At 38.3% G+C, this 17673-nt stretch overlaps 1 long non-coding RNA gene across 1 annotated transcript; it reads right to left on the reverse strand.

Annotated features, from left to right (window-relative positions):
* Positions 1 to 808: 808 nt before the first annotated feature.
* On the reverse strand, positions 809 to 6741 carry LOC134298097 (uncharacterized). The gene is made up of 3 exons (XR_010005071.1): positions 6448 to 6741; positions 2292 to 2391; positions 809 to 1590 (listed from the first exon to the last, which is right to left on the reverse strand). It is a non-coding gene; the product is annotated as an uncharacterized LOC134298097 (long non-coding RNA).
* Between the last annotated feature and the right edge of the window lie 10932 nt (positions 6742 to 17673).

A 17673-nucleotide genomic window follows, 5' to 3' on the forward strand; every position in this document is an offset into this window, starting at 1 on the left:
TGACTGCAAAGGTTTTAATAGTGTGCTGTTTTATTGACTGTAGTCTTTTGCCTTTTTAATGGATGTATTTTAAAGCTTTAGGAGATTATTTCAATAGATCTGAAAAGCAACAGGCCAGGTGATTTTTCTTCTGGCCAAAATGCAACTAGAAAAATGAAAATAATTTTTTATTTCAGTTTTCAAAATCCCACCAACATTCTTACCTCATCCTAATTGGTTCCTCCCCTCTGCCCCCAAATGTATGCATTTGGGTATATGCTTCTCTTAATGTATGCATTCAATATACATTTTCCCTAATGTGCACATTATGTATGCATTTTCCCTATTGATGCATATTTCTGTGAATTTCTCAAATATATATTCTATCATGCACATTTGATTATGAATAATTCAGAAATGGAAAAGGAAATAAAAAGAATTTGATACTCATGGATTCCTCCTACTGACACTTTTCATAACTGACTGATAGAAAATAAATTATATGTGGTTGTTTAGACAGATTTCTCATTCATCCTTTTTTGAAATTCTGCTGGAAGGCCGGTGAAAATGGATTTAAAACTGGTCCATACACACTCATTATGGAATGGGACAGGTACCTGACTTCCCTGATCCAGTTGTATCTAAGCAGCAAGCCTCAGATGATATATGCAATATTATGCTTTCAAAAGATCAGTTTGGAAGATGTACTAAGAAATGTGAGGGCGAATTATGGATGAACTCATGCTGTAGAGTAAGCTGAGTCTGGAAATATTATTTTTGAATGAAAATGTCAAATTTTCTCAGCCAACAGTACCACTGGCTGTGCTGGCTAAGGATTCTAGGTGAAGTTTTTTTTTAAAGTAACACATTAAAGATGGGGGAGTATGTAGGTCTTTTAAGCCAAAAACTGTAAAATCTAGAAGTCCGTCTATTCCCTCTCTCTCTGTGCAAAAGGATGCTAATGCAACACCAGTTTTGTTCCCATTAGAAACAGAAGGAGAAGGGGGTGATTAACCAAGCCAGGATCTTTATGGGTCAGGCCCTACACTGGGAATTGGAACAGAGGGATTCAAAGGAAGCAGAAAATCAGAGACAGAAAAATAGGTATTGGTGGCAGAGCGCATAATTGATTGGCATGGAGCCAGCCAGCCTCAGGGCAGCCTTAGGACTGGCTGAATTACCTCACTTGGAAAGAAGATCAAGGACTTGGAGCAGGAGAAAAACAAACATCCCTTCTGGGAGGAAGGGCCAGTGGGCAGAGATGTCTGAACAATATAATGTAGGAAGATCTGGACTCTATTTAACTTTAATCCATCACTGAAATCAAAGACATAGGAGCAAAGTTGCATGCATAGAAAGGGAGGAGGGATTGCATCTCAGATTTTTATTGAAGTGAATCTCTCACTCATCCAAGGTACCATACCATCACTACATTTGAATCTTGAGCCTCTGATTGGTATATGAGTATGGTTTTTTTTTAATCTTCAGCTCTGTTTACATTTCAATAAAAAGGCAAAGAGATTAACAGTACTCTCCAATTTTCACTCTGTGTGTCAGATGAATTCTTCCATCTTTCCTTTTATCCATCTGCCCATCTCTTAAGCATCTGGCCTGAAATAAAAACATATAGGCCATGCCTTCAGGCTTATAATCTAAATTGAACACAGAAGAAGTAGACAAGGAAAGGAAAAGAAACCTAAATTCTAAAAAAATAAAAAGATGATGGTGGTATGCCATGGCATAAGGAGCTAGATACAAATTCTTAAAGATTCTAAATCCATTTTTTAATTCCAAGTACAGTGGGAATCAATTGAACTTATATAGGAGTTAATTTACTAATTCATCACATATTCAGTGGCTCTATTCTAGGACCTCTTCACATTGGACAAAATAGCCCCATTTTGCCGCTTTTATTCATGGCTTGGATGGGGCCTGATGTGCATCATCACATGATGCATAGCAGGCCCCACCCGTATTCCTCTCAAAGTGGAGCAGAAGCACCAGAAAGCATTTTCTCCAACACCACATCTGTTCCAGCCTCACTGTATGATGGGGGAAGGAGGAAGGGCACATGGGGCGCCATGACCCACTCTACATGCCTTCACTTTTGCAAGCAATGGGAATCACCCCTCCCCCCTAAAAATAAATATCTACAAAGATGGATTTTTCATACGTGTGACTGTTGAAGGTAAACATTTGGCACTTCTAACTATTTTTGATTTTACACAAGCTGGATATCTACTTATCGTCATGATAGGTTTGGGATTTTGAGAAAACAATGTGAAATACAATTCTATGGACTCATCACTTACCCCCATTTCTAGACACTTTAAAAACAGAGTCCCACGGAGACCATCACGTGATGGAAGACTACTTCCAGAGGTTGTCCATTGTACTCAGGTTTTAATGTAACTAAAAACAGACATTTTTGGAGTTAGGCGCTACTTGACTCCAGACTCCCCAATTCACATGGAAGTACTTTAATGTGTGATGGAAACTGCCAGATGTCTCTGTAGTATTGTTTTATGACAGCAAATGGAACAGTGATTGCTGTTGAAATGGTAAGGAGTTAACATGTTTGATGAAGGAGAAAAGCTAATCAACTGGAAAGGCATAAAAGGCAACTCGAAAGGAGACTGTTTGCTTTGCTTTTCTCTGCCCCCCCCCCCCCATGGGATAATGTCCAATAAAAATATACATATCCAGTTAACATTGCAGTAAGTCCAGTATTAGGCCTATACAGAATAAAAACAGCTGTAATCAATGGGTCTTAAGTTAGCTGTGATTAGATCTGATTTCAGCAGATCTAATCTAACTAGAAGTGATGTTTGGTTTAGTCCAATGTAACAAAGCCAATATTATCACTCCAGTCTGGCTGTCACTTTCATTCTTCCTGAATCTCCTATTGCTCCTTCCCAAAGGACAGAGTTCTTGGAGAATGGGACAAGTCCCAGCAGATTGGAAGAGGGAAAATGTAGCCCCTACCCTGTTTCCCCCCAAAATAAGACCTACCCTGAAAATAAGCTCTAGAAAGATTTTTCAGGATTTTGAGGATGCTCAAAATATAAGCCCTACTTCAAATAATATAGTTCATTAAAATGTCAATTTAAATAGTGTCCTTGCAGCTATACGTAGGCCCTAATGAATCCTTTGGAACAAAAATTAATATAAGACCCTGTCTTATTTTGGGGGAAACAAGGTATCTTCAAGAAGGGGGAAAAAGATGACCCAAACAATTACCGTCCGGTCAGCCTCAGGTCGATACCAGGGTATGTTTAGCCTGCAGAAGAGAAGGCTGGGAGGAGGCATGATAGCCATGTATCAATATGTGAGGGGAAGTCATAGCGAGGAGGGAGCAAGCTTGTTTTCTGTTGCACTGGAGACTAGGACACGGAACAATGGCTACAAACTACAGGAAAGGAGATTCCACCTGAACATTAGGAAGAACTTCCTAACTGTGGGAGCTATTTAGCAGTGGAGCTCTCTGCCCCGGAGTGTGGTGCAGGCTCCTTCTTTGGAGGCTTTAAAACAGAGGCTGGATGGTCATTTATTAGGGGTGCTTTGAATGCGATTTTTCTGCTTCTTGGCAGGGGGTTGGACTGGATGACCACGAGGTCTCTTTCAACTCTTTGATTCGATGACTACAATCCATTGTTCTAATACAAGGGTGCTATTTCCAGTGTCAGCTGAGGGCAGAGAACTAGTCAACAGTATACTCATGTATGTGTATCAATATATATACACTTAAATATTTATAACACTCCCACCACAACACTCCTGTTGTACACATTCTACCCCAGCATATATTAATATCCTTCTCTATATACTTCAAGTGCCCAACAATGTCCAAATCACTGTTTACACAATTGCATTAGCCTTGCAGTGGGGAAACTGATTTTAACTATGGATAAGTAGTAATTTCAGAAGTCAGAGAATAGCATTTTCCTTGCTCTGCTGAACTGATGAAAGAGGCTATTGGTGGAGCAGGAGGATGTCCCATAAGCTTTGTGGTCTGGCTTCATAGGGAAGTGTATGTGGCCCAGGGCTATTGTTTATGCATCCCAGTCAAGAAGAAATCCAAATTTATACATTGATTAACAAACTATACAAAATATACATTGACAGATAAAGAGATATATAGAGATTCCCTAAAAGCGTAGGATAATATATTTTGAAGATTCACTCAATAATAAAATATTTGCACAAACATTTGTTCCTTATTTTGCGGCAAGACCTTTTTTTTTTGTCCATGCAATTCTCTTTGGCTCTTCTGGGAAAAGACCTCCCCGCAGTTTGATTAATTGAATAATAATTGTGCTAAACAGAGCATCATCATAGTTTAATAGCTGCTAAATAAGTGTCCACTCATCCCTGCTGACCTATAGATTAAAGGTCTGTACCTTGAAACTTAATAGCCATTTCCCCCCATGAAGTGCATCTGATAGCTCATTGCTTTTGTCATGTCTAAAACGTATGACAGACCACTCTAATGTTTTTCAAGAGCATTAATTGTTCTGAGAGAGAAAGAAATTATTCTAAATCTAAAGCTTTTAAGTGTTCCATCTTTGTCTCATTTTATGCATGTAGAGTATTTCTAGAGTGGCTGACCCAAATAGAAGGTGCATATGACAAGTCCTTATCTTAACAGAGTGTCTTCAGAGTGTGATTTGAATTATTATACACATTTGAGAGGAACTTTTAAAGAGTCAAATGCATCATTTCCTCTAATAACTAACTCAGGTAATGGATAGCTTACTGCTTCAGGACTGAAACTGGTCATCTAACAAATGATGCAATTACCTGCTGTATACATGAAAAACTCCTTAATTTTTTAAATCACCAAATAATCAATTTTTTAATAATGCTTTAATAATTTTAATAATAGTTTAATTCATTTTTATTTTTTCTATAATGAAAAATAGCTGTATTTTAACACTTTAGTAAGTCACAATGAGTTACAAACTAAGGATGCATCTACATAGTAGAATTAATGCAGTTTGACATCACTTTAACTGCCATAATTCAGTGCTACAAAACCATGGGAATTATAGTTTTATAAGGTCTTTAGTCTTCTCTGCTAAATAGTGCTATTGCCTCATCAAACTACAATTCCCAAAGTTCCATAGCATAATGGTCAAAGTGATGTCAAATTTCATTAATTCTACAATGTAGATGCACACTAGGAAATATACAGGATATTATTATTGATGGTGATGTTGTTCAAATATAAACTCAGGTAGCACTCCCACCCTCCTTAGGGAGACCCTTTAGTAGTTTAGATGCAGCCAATGATAAAATAAAGTTGCAAAATGTACAATGAAATGCTAAAATAAACAAGACTTCAAGATTTACAGAAACTAGAGGTTCTTAGCTGAGCAAAACAGAAAACTGTTTATGAGAAAGGGAAGACACATGCTATAGGAGGAAACTGAGACTTTGATTAGGAAAATACATGTTACAAAAAAATTAAAAGAAGAAATATTTTTCTTTAGACATGTTTTAGGAAGAACTGAGGAGGGAAGGAGACTTTGCTTCCAGGGCCATAGCCAGAAAAAAAATTCGGGGGGGGGGGGGGGAGCTTTTTTAAAGTGAATCATGAAGAATAGTTCGATAAGGCAAAATAATTTAGAAATCAGGCTACATCGATAAACTTCAGTGGACACTCATGGGGATTTTGTTAACCAGTTAAAGTTCATGAGTAAACCAGTTTTTTTTAATCTGAAACATTTTGGGGGGAGGGGAGGGTTTGAATAGCCCTGTTTGCCTCATTTCCATCCTTCAGAATATTACCACCACCATCACATTTTGAAGCTCTGTAATGTTCAGGTTCAAGTTAGCTAGTTGCTTCTCTAGCCCAGAATTCTCTACTAGTACCATGGACAAAAATATCACTTGTCACCTTTCAGCATAGTAGTTTCAGAGGAGGATGAAAAAGAAAAATGTGCAGTTTCCTCCTTTATCCTGTATAAAACTCCACACTCCATCCTGCCTCTGTAAGATCTGAACAAGAAGAAAATGCTCATTTTCCTCATTGGAAAAACTAACTCTGCTTACAGACCAAGAATGTTCCAGTTAGGATATTAGTCTGTGTAGCCCATGAAAGAAGCTTGGAATTTCAGTCTCAGAAACATCTGGAAGAGAGTCACATGTTTCCCATCACCTTACATTCAGTGCTTTTCACACATAGAGTTTTCATGCACATTTAAAACAAGGAGAAGAGGAAGAGACATCCCTGAATGGCTTTAAGTGAGGAAATAAAGGATCCTTCCTCTCTCTTTCCAGCACTTTTCTTCCCCTTTGCCTCTTTCATTGGGTTATATCTTCCCTGAAAACCACTATAAGAGTTATTTCTTTGTTCCCCTTCCTCCACACTGCAATGCATCCTTTTGTAACCCAAAGCTTACTCAGTGTTGAATGTTATCTTCCTTCAATGCTACCCCAATGAACATCCACACATCCTTATCTTACCTAACCCTCACTCTTCCCCAAGGGAAGTGCCTCTTAACACCCTTTTCTTGGCTTGAATAACCATGAGGTGCCTTGTGCAGCGGTGTCACTAGAGGGATTTGAGAAGTGTGAAAGTCATTGTGGCATCACCCCTCCAATGGTGTCATCAGATGTGGTCTGCACTCCCTGCACTCACTGACACCCACTGCCTTGAAAGAGCTTCAAGCAGCCAAAAGAGCCATAAAGGTGCTATAAATCATTGGCCTGGGGTATCTCTGCTGTTGCTTCTCTGAACTCTCAACAGCTTTTTGGATACTTATGTGTTTTGCATGCTGTCTAATTAATCTGTCATATCTTACACTCACAACTGAGCTTTTTTTCTGTCTCTGTATCCTAAAGAAATCAGCTTCATTTGGCATTAAACCCACTACCTCCAATATTGCTGCCTTGGGGTGTGCTGGAGTCTCCCCCATTGGAGATTTCTAAACAGTGTTTGGATTGTCACCTTTCAGAATTATTTTGATTATGTATTACTACATAGTAGGAAGTTGACTAGATGGTTTCTGTGGTCTATTCCAACTGTACAATTCTGTGATTCTATCTCATTAAATTTGTCCAGATTCAAAAAGCAGCTTAATTAGCACAAAAACTTTAAAAAGCAAAATGATGCCACTGTGCACACAATATGTTCTGTTCTTGCTTTTCCTTTGAACTGTTTCGAGTCTAACTTCTACATTGCTTTAGAAAAAAATCAGTGGTGAGCTTAAATAATAACTTTTACAAGAAAAATTCTAGGGCAAATTTTGAATGTATGTGTGTCATTTTAGGTCCTAAGTAATGCCTTGAGATTACATTGAGGATGAAATGAGAGTGATGGCTATTTGTTTCTGCTGATTTTTTTAAAAAAATCTTTACATGCACTGGGCCTACAGGTCTATACAAATAAACACAACCCTACCCAAGATTTCACTGACAGACACCAAATATTTGGTGCTTGTCTCTGATAGCAGCAAAAATTCAAAAAGATGGAAAGACAAAAATGTAACTGAAGGAGGCTTGTTCTAATTTTTTCTGACCTTTGTTTTAGGACAGGATGATGTCAAGAAAACAAACGGCATGACATGGTTGGATAGAAGGCCATACAGGTTTTATATAATTAATATAGACAGATTTTATGCTACGTTAGACATGTCATGGCTGCTCTCTTTTCAAAAGTTTCTCATGTCACAAAATTACAGAATCATAGGTCAGTCAAAAACCTGAAAAGTTACCAGAACAAATCATTTTTGGGGCTGCTTATGGAATAATGAGAAAAGATATATCTTGAACCTAGACTGCTGTAATGAGCCCTACATGAGGCTCATTTTCTAAAATAGTTCTGAAGCTCTAGTTAGTACATATTGACACTTGCAAATATGTATAGTGGCTAGTGATATGAAGCACAGTACTCCAGTATTATATGAGCTACATGAACAACTTGGAAATTTATTCTATTACTCAGTAAATTGTTTCAAAAATGTGCTCCTGATATTCTTATGGTGATGAAAACAGTTGATTCATTATGTTGCTGCTTGTCCTTCTCATTACTTTTCCATTACTAGTTGTTGCTTCAGAGGGAAAATAAAAAGAGGGAGGGAGGAAGGAAGGAAGGAAGGAAGGAAGGAAGGAAGGAAGGAGGAAAGAAAGAGGAAAAGGTTGGAAGGTAGAGAGGGAGGGAGAAAAGGGGAAAGGGATGAGGAGGGGGAAGGAAGAAAGGAAGGAGAAAGACAGAAAAGATAGGAGGGGAAGAAAGAAAAAGAACGAGGGAGGAAGACAGAGAGGAAGGAACCAGTCTAATTATAAAACCTTTGCAATGCTCCCCTTTTGCAAGCTTGTACTGCCCTTCATTAGGCCAGTGTAATTAGAAACCTCTGCCAGAAAGAAGGAAAGAGGGAACGGAGGGAGGGAGGGAGGGAGAGAGAGACTGAGAGAGAGAAAAGGAAGAAAGGGAAAGAGGGAGAGAGACAGAGGGGGATAAAGAGGAAAAGGAAGGGGGATGAAAGGAAGGAAGGGAATGAGGAAGGAAGATAGGGAGGGAGGAACCAGGGTAATTATAAACCCTTTGCAACATTCCCATTCTGCAAATCTGTTCTGCCCTTTGTTAGACCAGTGTAATTATAAACCACTTCACCATGATACCCTCCTGCTAGGCTTTCCTTCCCTCCATTAGACCAATGTTATGTTAAAAAGCTAAGAATAACACAAATTCAAGTTTAGATCACTATTAAGGAGAAAATGCACTGGAAGGAAATGGGTGAGGAATGCCCATTCCTCCACATCACTGAAATGATTCAACATGGGCAAATCTGTCAGATCCCATCACATATGTTTTCTCAGCATGTTTTGCCCATGTTCTGAACTCCCTCTTTTCAACATGCTTCATCTCCAGGGCAACAGATGATGGATGGAAGTAGGAAACATGATTTGATGGGCTCTCTTCCTCTTTGTCCTTGAAATGGAGATCAAGTGTCCTATGACTTAGAAAATGCTCTATTTGATGAGGTCATAAAACAAACATGCTGAAGTATAACTTTATTTATTGCAATCTATCTGGTTATACCATTATACATTCAAAACAAAATAAAATTAAGCACAGCAGAAATGAATTCCCCAAATGAAAGAGTCTGGTCCCAGTTTCATCTTCCAATTCAGTCAATTTAATATGTCTATTTCCATTTTGAATGCACAATCATTTAGCATTTTGTCTGAATCAAGATAATTAAAACATTCAGAATATATTCAATATACTGTCGGACTATATTTAATACAACATTTGATATAATTTTAACATAATATTTATGCAGAAAATCCTGGCTATTATTATTTATCAAACAATATGTATTTGGTATTAGAGATATGGGGAAGCATCTCACCATTGTCTCTGTTTTGGTCCAAATATGTTTTCTCAACAGAATGAAATATCCTGTCAAGGATTATTCAAGCCTTGCAAGAGAAACGATCTCCAACATGACACTGAAACATAAAGCCCCATTTTGTATGCAATTTGTGCAAATTACTCTTGCACAAACTTAGTTTTTTTTCTCCCCCCCCCCTTTCATGAAACTAAGCGTGTTTGCAAAGCATGCACAAAAATACAAATACAAAAACAACCTGCAAAAATCTGCAAAATTTATTGTCTCAAATTTGACTAACTCAGGGTGATGCAATCATAAAGTTTGGTTCTGAAGATTATTTTAGAGAAGTTTTTCCTTTGATTTCCTCTAATAGTTTGCCTAAAATCATGGAATCATATATTGTAACTCTAAATATCCTCTGTTTGAACACAGGGGTATACAAGCATTACTGAGAGATGGTCTTTCAACATTTTTTTTTGAGAAAACACAAAGATGGAAAGCCTATCACTTTTCAGAGCAGTCTATTCCACTTTGCAACTGCTTTTCCATTCAAGAGGTTCTTCCTAATGTTTAGGTACAATCCATTTTCTTGTCATTTGAATCAATTGGCTCATTTGCTGGTATTTGGAATAACAGAAAACAAACTTAATTCTGATCTGCACTGCCATATAATGCATTAGTCAGTGTAGATGCCTATACTGCTGTTCAATGACAGGCAAATATAATGCAGTTCAATTAGAATACACTGACCATATAATGCAGTTTTAAACTGCATTATATGTCAGTGTAGGGAGGACCTTACTCTTCCCTGTTTTGTGGTAAGAAGAATTGTGTGTTCAATTGTTTGGTTCAACAATTGGGCCACACAGTTTACAGAAAACCTACACACACAGATAGATACCTTCATAAAAACTCCAACCATCACCCAAATCAAAAAAGGAGCACAATCAAAGCCCTGACAGACCGTGCACAAAGAATCTGCGAACCTCACCTCCTCCAAGGTGAACTCAACCACCTAAACTGGGCTCTACAGGCCAATGGATACTCCACTACAGACATCAGAAGAGCTGCAAGGCCAAGAACAAGCCATGAGAATCAAGACAAAGATCCACCCAGAGGAAAGGTGTTCTTACCATACATCAAGGGAACCACTGACCGCATAGGCAAACTGATGAAGAAGCACAACCTACAAACTATCTACAGACCCACAAAGAAAATCCAACAAATGCTACGGTCAGCGAAGGACAAGAGGGATCCTCTCTCCTCTGCAGGAGTCTACCGGATACTATGCAGCTGTGGACAACTATACATAGGGACCACCAAACACAGTGCCCAAACAAGAGTAAAAGAACATGAAAGGCACTGCAGACTATTTCAACCAGAGAAATCAGCCATAGCAGAGCACTTGATGAACCAGCCTGGACACAGGATAGTATTTGAGAACACAGAAATGCTGGACCATTCCAACAACTATCATGTCAGACTACACAGAGAAGCCATTGAAATCCACAAGCATGTGGACAACTTCTACAGAAAGGAAGAAACCATGAAAAGGAACAAAATCTGGCTACCAGTATTAAAAAAAACTCTAAAATCAAAACAATAGATGGGACAGCTAATGACTGAACAAAGGATGCCCCCAGGCAAGAGATGAAACCTTTCCAATGCTAATTAGGGTGATTAACTGAAACATTAATGCTGGCTTCCCAGTGACAAAGGACTCTTGCCATACCCTGGACTCTACACAGATATATATTCTTTCCTTTCCTTACTTAGTTTATCCATACCTCACAACCTCTGAGGATGCCTGCCATAGATGTGGGCGAAACGTCCGGAGAGAATACTTCTGGAACATGGCCACACAGCCCAAAAGACATACAACAACCCAATTGTGTGTGTGTTGCCTCTTTATCAATGAAAGGTGGACCAAGTCAAGATTTATATCTCTATAAGTAGTATGAATTTATTGTTGTTTGAATCAGCTAAGGCAACATGACTATACAGTACAATGAACTATAAAATTGTTTTGATATAAAATTAAGATCACTAACATTCTGTTACAGAAATGTATTATCCACATAATTATCCAAGCATATCATTTTTGCTGAATACAACATATCATTTCATGAGATTTTCTCATGGATTTTGGAACCAGGTGTCCATTTAGAGCTGCATAGCAGTGCAATTTTATATATCCCTACTCAGAAGTAAATCCTATAAACTTCAATAGGATTTATCCTATCCCTGAATTCTTTGCATAGCATTTTAGACTGAGTGCAATAGAGTTAATACTACTACTTCCAAGACATCATTAAGTTGCAAGATATTGGCAATATATATTTTCTTAATTAAACTATAAAACCAACATTGCCTTTCTTGTTGGTATGGGGGAAGTTTAAATTATGATTAATTATTGTGTCATTCCACTCTCTTTTTTCCTCAGGTGTACAGACACATACTTTCCCAAGAGGGTAAATTCATAGTTTGGTTCTGCATGAAAGACATTTTTCATAGTCTGAAAACCAGGAGAGGAAAAGGTCTGCTTTAGTATACATTGATTCAGGTCCAGCAGATATCTTTTCCAACTCATAGTTGGCCTCACACAACTGGACCCTGGTAGAGGTATGCACACAAACCTTCATATATGCACCTTTGCCATATCCATCAATACATTTGCCCACAGGCTCCTACTTGCTTTGACTTGCTTTTAGCATCTGCATTTTGCAGCTGTAAAAATATACTTCAGAGAAACTGTAGCATAAGATTAATAAGTAAAAAACATGGAAAGGAACTAGAATTTTCTTAAAAGAAAGGGGAAAGCTTCTCCTTTATTAAATTCTCAAGTCTGAGAAATATCTCAACAAAGCTGTGTGAAATATGGCTAAGGAGGTGTTCCAGAATGGATTTTTCTTTCTCAAGAATCAGTATATGAAAGCGGGGTGGTTTGCATTGAGGTTTGGCACAAGCACTGTGCCAGGAAAAGAGGAACTTGCTCTTGCTCACAGGCTACCTGCTTTTCGTTTTCTCATTGACCTTTGGGGAGCAATTTGCTGTATTTTTCTCTCCTCCCATTTGGCTTTATGAATTACTGAGCTTCAGAGGTGGGGCAGTGTAGTCTCACTAATTTCAGCCTCTGGTAAAAAAACAAAAAAATAATCAAAAGCTTTCATTAGAGGCATTTGGTTTCTTTTAGATGTCGTCTTTCATGCTGCTATTTGCAGAGCCTCTGTCAGGAATCCAGCCATTATTGCCTTCATTTTGTCAATTAGACTAATTAAAGAAGTGTCTTGGGTCCCACAAGGAGCTCAGAATAGTTAGTTGCTTGCTTCCTTTGCCTGGAGGAACTGCAAGTAGAGAATAAATTGTATCAGTTCATTGACATTCCTGCCATGAACTCTGATCTTCAGGGACTCATCCTTAAAGTTTTCCTAGGTTACCTTTGTGGTAAATTGGACTGGCATGTTCATTTCTGTGCCATGGGATTTTCCAAAGCCGCGGTTCCCAGGGGACAAAGCAGCAAGGGTTACAGGCAAGAAACCAGTCCAGTGGCTTACAAATGATTTGGATGACAACTCTCAACAGATTTGGTAAAGCGAGGCAGTGGTCAGGGTTTATGGGGTCTGTAGTCCAGAATGTCTGCGGGTCTGGGAAAGGCTCGGCTAGTTTATATCTTTGGTTTGAATTTGTTTCTAAGTATGAACAGTAACTGAATTCTATCCATAATTGGCTCCTTTCAAGAATGGAAAACCTTCCAATTGTTAACATGAAAAATTCAAATTAAAGCAGTAGTATGTCAGAATTGTATAAGGTTTCATTGCTTATAAAAAGCGGCACTAACACAGCTGGCTAGCCACTCAGAAAAGCATAAAAATAAAAGTCTTTGCTTTGCAATGATGCCATTAAAATATAAAAGGGACCCAAATGAGGGAATAAATACACTTTTATTAATTCTGGGAATATATTTATATTTATTTCCTGGTGCCATGTATTAAGAATGGAGAGTTGCCATGTCTCTCAAAGAAAAATCTAATCTGAAACAGCACAACCTATCATTGGCAGGATTATTTCTACTCTGAATTCATAATTTATATTTAGAAAAATTCAGCTAAGACAAAGTGTTTTCACTGAGGGTGGAAAGAATAATTAAATTGTTAGTAAACTGAAATTGAGACCAACTGGGCTCTCTCCACATTCTTCATCTTACTCATAGTATAGAAAAACTGGGGCACAATTTTACAATACAGTGAAAACACTAGCTTCGAAAAGACGACTAAATTTTCAGCAGAAAGTGGGGCTTAACACACTTTCCTGTGGTGTGACACCATTATATGCTGTTGCTTCAAGTAGCTTGCTGTCATTTTACAGCACTCACAATATTCCATGCCTAATATAATTGAAAAAGACAATAATGATTAATAAAATAAAACAGCAGTAAGGAAAACAGAAGACAACATTACAAATGGATTGACTCAATTAAGGAAGCCAAGGCCTTTAGGTTGCAAAACCAGAGCCAGGCTGCTAATAGGATGCCTTGAAGGTGTCTCATTCATAGGTTTGCCTTAACCACCTCATCACATTGAGAAGGAAAAGGATGGGTGAGCATCCCTTTAAGAAGAGAGAATCGTCTCTTCTTATCATCAGCAGGGCCTTTTCAAGTTCTGCTTCCCCATCACATTCACACATGGAAACATAAGTGCTGGCAATATATTCATCTCACATTCATCACAAGATCAATATTACTTTTTTTGTTTTTAAGCAAGAGAAACAACAATATCCAAAATCCAAGAGATCTCTTGCCCTGCCCAAAGCCCCTTACATTAAAGGAGAATGACAACAGTTTAAAACCATTTCTTTCCATTGGATTCTATGGTTCTGCATCAAACCCCATAGAGTTTGATTCAAAAGATTGGAAACTTTTGATGGTTCCCATTCACCTGTTTTTCAGTTGTAAACATGGGAGTAAAGTGCGATAAGAGGTAGAAGCTCTGAACACGGTTGCTGGCTCCTGTTCAGGGTCTTTCCTATCAGGACATTTCTGCCTCTTTTCAGCCCTGAGGCTGAAGTGTCCTACGAGGGAGAAATTTCTCAATGTGATAAGGTGATAAGTCAAAGTTGACTTCATGACATTTATCAACAACACAGGGGAGTAAAATGGCAGAGATTGCCAACATGAAAAAGGAAGAAAAGTTGGAGTATATTTACAAAATGTCCTTTCATTCCTGGAATGGGAAATATGAGCTAAAGAAAAATCTCAGAATTTGGTTCAGGGAGAAACATCTTCTGAGAAATATAGGTTCAACTGTAGTTACTGGTCAGGATCTTCCCTAGGCCCAAGACTGAAAACACCCCAACAGAATTTTGGCGCTCTAGATACTTATGAAGCCATTCTTTGTAAAGAAGTTTTTATCCTCGTATCTGTTATGTGCAGCTCAAAGAAAAGGTAGAGTTAGTGCTGTCCCAAAGTCTATCCTACAGTATCCCCAGACTATTCCCCTCCCATGAAAGAGATTGCAAGCTATTGTGCTGAAATGAATTAAATTTATTATTATGGTCACAGACCAGGAGTGTAAAACTTTAAAACATTAAAAACAGAGGGTTTTTTTAAAGAGTTAATATTAACACCAGAGATTTGAAACATTACAAGTTATTAATAATAATAATAATAATAATAATAATAATAATAATAATAATAATAATAAGTGACAATTATAAAATATGTGAGTATAGATAATAAAATATCTGCTAAAATCATCTACAATTTGCCTCCTTATTATTATAGCTGCCACTCTACAAGTCATCAATGGTTCCCTATCCTCTGTGAGATGTTTTAGATAATATTCCTCATTTCTGCCAGGGATCCTCTGTACAACAGGAATGACAAAAAGATCGAAAATTCCTATAGAAATGACATTGTAAAAAGACATGCCTGACATGACTGTTCCACTTTCTGTTTTGTCTGAGATCTTATTCCGATATATATATATATATATATATATATATATATATATATATATATTCATAATTATACTTCTTTGAGTGGTTTACCACTGGCTGACATCCTTTCTGGCCAGATCGAATAAAGTACCTTTGTGGTTTCTGCTTCAACTGGTGAATTTTTTTCAATTGGGAACATTGGGCTCTAGCTTTTTATCTCATCAGACATGGACTCTGCAGGCTCAGTGCTGGGTTTCGTTATCTGCTAGCTGGGTCTCGGTATCCACATACTGGGTTTTGCTATCCACGGTCCAGATCCCACTATCTGCGAACTGCTCTAAATTGCTCCATATCAGTTTTAAAGCCTAGACATTAATCTCCAGTCATTCTCAGCTGGCAAGAGGGTCAGTGGCCTGGTATGAAGTTGTTACTCTCTCTGTGTTGTATGTTTGAACATCATTGTATGAAAAATCCAAGCGCGGGGGGGGGGGATGGGAAGAGAGATGTTGGATGCATGCACTTGGCTCTATTGAGCCATTTGTAGTAAGGAAATGAGGACTCCATTCTGGTGTTAGGACTGATGAAGTTTTTGTTAAATGTCCTGACAACAGTGACATAAGGCAGGCTGATGACCTTGCCATTCCATCATAAAGCAATGTGGAAAGCAGTATAGTGTTCCCTCGCTACTTCGCAGTTTGCTTTTTGCAGATTTGCTGTTTTGCACTTTTTCAATAAACTCTAAAATAATATTATAAATCATAACAAAATATATTTTACAGCCTAAGGAAGGGAGGAAGGAGAAGCTGAAGGGAGAGAAAAGGAGCCCAAGTGGCAACAAGAGGAGAAGGAGGTGATTTATCAACACACAATTGGTTGATAAAGACTTAAAATAGTGTATAACTACTAAAATAATGTATAAATATATAGTGTCAGGCTCACTTCAAAAGACCAGTCTGAACGCAGATCAAAGATAGCTGCTCTCAAATTCAATCTTTATTGAAGAATACATGACTTTGGAAAAGTCGAGAATGACCTAATGTTTACATACATCTAATTTTATCACTTCTGATGCAACGTAATATCACACGCAAATATCATCATCAAACCCCACCTTCGGGATCACATTTCTACCATGATTTCTATTCCCACACACTACAGCAATTATAATTGTTTATACTTTCAACTCTGAGTTCCCAGGCTCATTTTATCTCCTCCCGCCAGGTGCTTGCAGGGTTGTTTTATGTTATGAAGTCAGATTCAGGGCTTGGAAATTCAGCCCTGGGATCTGGCTCCATGACATGGCGCCCTCGTTTTCTTCGTCCTCCTCTTCGGTTCTTCTTTCATCATAGTTCTGAAACAAATCAAACAATAACTCTATGTGTCCATTTTGTCCAAAGTCCCCATATACTTTTTCAGTAAGCTGCGATGGAATACTGGGTGTATTTTCCCTAAACTTTTTGGCAATGCCAACTGGAAAGTCACTTCATTGATAACACCCTGTATTCTGAATGGTCCAATATATTTGGGGCCCAGTTTTCTTGAAGGTAGCCCCAATTTGATGTTTTGGGTACTTAACCACACTAGATCTCCTTTATTTAATTTATCGCCTTCCACCCTCTTTCTGTCTGCGAACGCTTTATACTTTTTGTGTGCTTCCTTTAAGGATGCAGTCACTTGACTCCAACATTCTAGCATTTGCGTTTTCCACTTCCCTGCCTCTGTTTCCTCATTTTCTGTCCACCTTGGCAACTGGGGTAAAGGCTGTATTTCATACCCGTAAACTACTTCAAAGGGGGTTTTATTTGTTGCTGAATGTATAGTTGAATTAAAGGCTAGTTCCGCAAAAGCCAACCACCTAGACCAGTCATTTTGTCTCAAGTTAGAGTACATTCGAAGGAACTGCCCAAGCGTTTGCTGAGTACGTTCTACCGCCCCGTTTGTCATGGGGTGAAAAGCAGAACTTAGACTCCTTTCTGCTCCTAGCATTTCCAAGAATTTTTCCCAAAATTTTGCTGTGAACTGTACTCCTCTGTCACTGACTACTCTACTGGGACATCCATGTAGTTTGTAAATATGATTTATGTACAATTCAGCTAGTTTCTCAGCCGATGGTAGTTTCGTCAGCGCTATAAAGTGAGCCTGTTTAGAAAACAGGTCTAATACTGTCCAAATATAACGATGTCCTTTGCTAACCGGCAGTTCTCCCACAAAGTCCATAGCTACACATTCCCAAGGTCTGGTAGGTTCCGCTACTGTTTGTAACAATCCCATAGGCTTCCCTCCTCCCGATTTATTTCTGGCACAATCATTACATTGAACAACATGATTCTTTATGTCCTTCCTCATTCCTGGCCACCAACAATGTTTTACTATTGCCTTTGTTGTTTTTGTAATTCCTGTATGACCAGCGCTCTGGTTG

Source organism: Anolis carolinensis, chromosome 3 (genome assembly GCF_035594765.1).
Source record: "Anolis carolinensis isolate JA03-04 chromosome 3, rAnoCar3.1.pri, whole genome shotgun sequence".
Taxonomy (NCBI): Eukaryota; Metazoa; Chordata; class Lepidosauria; order Squamata; family Dactyloidae; genus Anolis; species Anolis carolinensis.